Raw genomic sequence first — 3,811 nt, 5'->3', positions numbered from 1 at the left:
ATACATCCAGAACCCAAGGAAATGTTATCGTTCGTGGAAACCTCAACACAAATAATCCGACTTTAGATATTATGAAGTATAGAGGAAATCTTGTTTATATCCGAATGTACAGTTATGATCAGAATATTCCCGACACTTGGCTCTGTTTGGCATCTGTGGGGTCATATATGTTACGAGTTTGTTAGGTGTGTGTGTGTTGTGTTTTATTATAAATTGTATAGGTATAAAAAACACATTTACATAAAGGTACGTTTGTAGGTTTTAATATTCAAGTGGTTTTTTTTTTTTTTAACCTATCGTGACCCGTATGTAGTTGTTAGGTAGGTACAGTATGTCCCCAAACTGTGTCTAGGTTATATTGCTCACTACTGTACATTATAACAACCCAGGGCTCAGTTGTTAATATATTCTTAATTGTTGGGGGAAATTAATACAATGTGGATTGGTTTTGTGGGGGGGTTGACGAACTGGCCTGGTAGCGGTGTCGTGGAGGGGAATTGCTTTAATAACAACGATCGTCAGGAGCAATAAGATGCCACGGAGAATGACCATGTTTTTGTGGCTCGCTCGGTAGTCGTTTAAGAAATGCTTCCGTAGTGGTATGTTAGGGAGGGAGGGAGGGAAGGAAGGAAGGGAGGGGTGAGGAGGGAGCGACATGAAGAAAATTGCAGAGAGAGAAATTTGGTGTTGTTTACATGAGAGTGTTTTGGTTCATCTTGTAAAGGTGATAATTTAAATTTTTATTTATTTTTTTATTTAGTTTTTACTTATGTGTTTTTAGATTTTATTGTGTCATTGATTTCTCTTTTTTCTTCTTCTTCTTCGTCGTCTTCTTCTTAGTCTTCTTCGTCTTCGTCTTCTTCCAGCTCCTTTACATGGCTTCAGCGACAAATTCTCCTTCTTAATCTTGATTCCTCCTCTCGCGCTCCTCCCTTTGTCCTCTTTCCTCTTCCTCCTCCTCTCCTAATCTTCCCCCTCTTCCCTCCTTTCTGCTTTTACTTCGTCTTTCTTCTGCTTTCTTCTTCTCCCCTTCCCTCTTACTTCTCCTACCTCTCTCTCTCTCTCTCTCTCTCTTTTTTACATTGACTGCTCTTCCTCCTCCTCCTCCCTCCTCCTCCTCCTGGGTGACCCCAGACTGGAATGCGAAAAAATCTATTTATGAGGCACGGGACAGCTCACCTCCTCACCCCCTTCCTCTACCTCCCTGCACTCCTCCCTCCATCCATCCCCCTCCCTATCGCACTCTCTCCATCACTCCCCAACCATCCTTCTTCCTTCCTCCATCACTTCCTTCCTTCGTCACCTCACTCCTCCATAACCTTCTATCCTCCTCCATCACCTCCCTCCCTCCCTCCCCCCCACCTCCTATTCACCCACCTCACATCTCAATCCACCCCTCCCTGCTCTCCCCCACTCCTTTCCCCTTCCTCCTCCCTCTCCTATCACATCCCACCCCCCTTCCTCTCCCCAACACTGGAATTCCAACCAACCCCCCGTGACCCACCCTTACACCCAGCCCTCCCTCCCCCCCCACACCCATCCCTTCCTCCTCCCCTCACACTCCATCCCTCCTCCTTCCCCCACACCATCCTCCTCCTCCCCCCTTCCCTCACACTCATCCTCCCCCTCCCTTCCCCCACACCTGTCCTCCCTCCTCACACTCCATCTCCTCCTTTCCTCACTACTCACCCCCACCCCGCCACACCTCCCAAATTTAACCTTTCAGCCCTTTTGTGTGATGAAAAATCCCAGTAAGAAATGACACAGTAAATCTGAGAGCCACGCACATTGTTGAACTAATAATCTCTTCCCAGTTTCCCAGTGCTGCCGACTTGACTTTCTACTCTTTTTTGTCTTTAATAAACTAAATTGGGATTCTTTTTAACTCAATGGGTTAATGGAGAACGCTCACTCAGGTGTTAGGGGGGTGGGAGGCAGAGGAGGATGCTTACGAGTAGTTCTTAGGTCAAATTATTTATCTATCTCATGCTGACGGGGCAAGTTGCTTTTTGAGGGAGTGAGGTAGGGTGAGGGGGGTTGGTGAGGAGTGGGGGGTAGGGTGAGGGAGTGGGGGGGTAGGTGAGGGAGTGGGGGTAGGTGAGGGGGCTGGGTAAGGGTGTGGGGGTAGGTGAGGGGGCTAGGTGGGGGTCTTTGTTCCAGGCCAGGGTGAAGGAACTTGTTTTCCCCGAAATTTGTCTGCAGGAAGGGCACAAGGGGGTGGAAGCGGAGGAGGGAGTCAGTGTGTGTGTGTTATTATGCAGAGGTGAATATATATTTTATTAAGGGATGTTTTGAAGTGTACGATAGCAGACTGTTTTAAGGGTATAAGGACATTTTAGGGAACAAATAAATTTTACTGAAACATTTTAGGGTACAAGGCCATTTTAGGGAAACATTTTAGGGAACAAAGACATTTTAGAGAAACATTTTAGGGTATAAGGTCATTTTAAGGAAACATTTTAGGGTACAAGGACATTTTAGGGAAGTATTTTAGGGTACAAGGCCATTTTAGGGATTTTTAGTTCTTTTCATGGTTGAGAAAACTTTTTAAAGAATTTTCCAGAAGAAGAATTAGATAAATTTTGATTGCTTTAAGGAATCAAGGGTCACTTTGTGCGTGCGTGCGTGCGTGCGTGTGTGCGTGCGTGATAATAATAATAATAATAATAATAATTAACGGACAAAGGCTTCAAGAATACTAACCATATGAACGATTAAGTCAAGTTTGGTTCATTTAAAGGATAGTGGGCAGGTAGGGATAGTGAGCAGGTAGGTTAGGTTAGGTTAGGTTAGGTTAGGTAATTAAGGATGTTGACTAGGCTGAAAGGAGGAATCCGAAATGAGGGGTAACTTCATGGATGCCTATAGGAGTGTAGCCTTGTAAAGAGGAGGATGGGACACTGACTTGAATTCCCTCGTAGGGTTCTCTAAGGATGCTAATTCACTCGTAGGATCTTTTCTAAGGATGCTGATTCACTCGTAGAATTCTCATAAGGGATTCTTATTCTCTCGTAGGATTCTCACAATGGACGGTGATTCACTCGTAGGATTCTGTCAATAAAGGATAGTGGGAAGGATTGTGAAGAGACGGGAAATAATTTAAAGAAGGATAGCATAAGATAGGATAACTTAGGATAGGATAACATAGGATAGCAGCACAGCATAGGATATTGAGGTGATGCTGTTGTCTTCAGTAAAAGGAGATAAAGTATACGTGAAGGATGGGAGTTTTGAAAAAAGATTAAGGATTTAATGATGAAATATGAAATGGGTGACGGAAAAAGTTTGGTTAGTAGGAAGAAAAGTGGCTTCGTGTTTTTATTTTATAGCTGAGGTTTACTGTATTAGCTGTATTTTTTAGCTGAGGTTTATTGTATTAGCTGTATTTTGTAGCTGTATTTGTACCGTTTATAGCTCTAGTGGTACCGTTTATAGCTGTGCTTTACTGTATTAGTTGTATCTTGTAGCTGTAGTTGTACCGTTTATAGCTCTAGTGGTAAATTTTATAGCTGTATCGGCAGCTATGTACTGTCCTCGATTATAAGGTACAGACCAGAGTAACTCACCACCATAAAACTATAGCCTCCTCCTTCCTTCCTCTCTCTTCCTCCTCCATCCTTCCTCCATCCTACTCCTCCTCCTCCTCCTATATCTTCCCCTATTCTCTACCCTCCCCTATCCACCCCTCCCCCTCCTCACCCTCCTCCTCAATTCTTGCGAGACGGACACTGAGGAGATATGATAAGGGCATTAGATAAGTGGCAATGCATAAGCAACACACAAACTGGGGCGTTGAATTCTCAATGTACAG

Source organism: Homarus americanus, unplaced genomic scaffold, assembly GCF_018991925.1.
Source record: "Homarus americanus isolate GMGI-L3 unplaced genomic scaffold, GMGI_Hamer_2.0 scaffold2783, whole genome shotgun sequence".
Classification (NCBI taxonomy): domain Eukaryota; kingdom Metazoa; phylum Arthropoda; class Malacostraca; order Decapoda; family Nephropidae; genus Homarus; species Homarus americanus.
The sequence above is the reverse complement of the archived record's forward strand: the minus strand, read 5'-3'. Positions refer to the sequence as shown.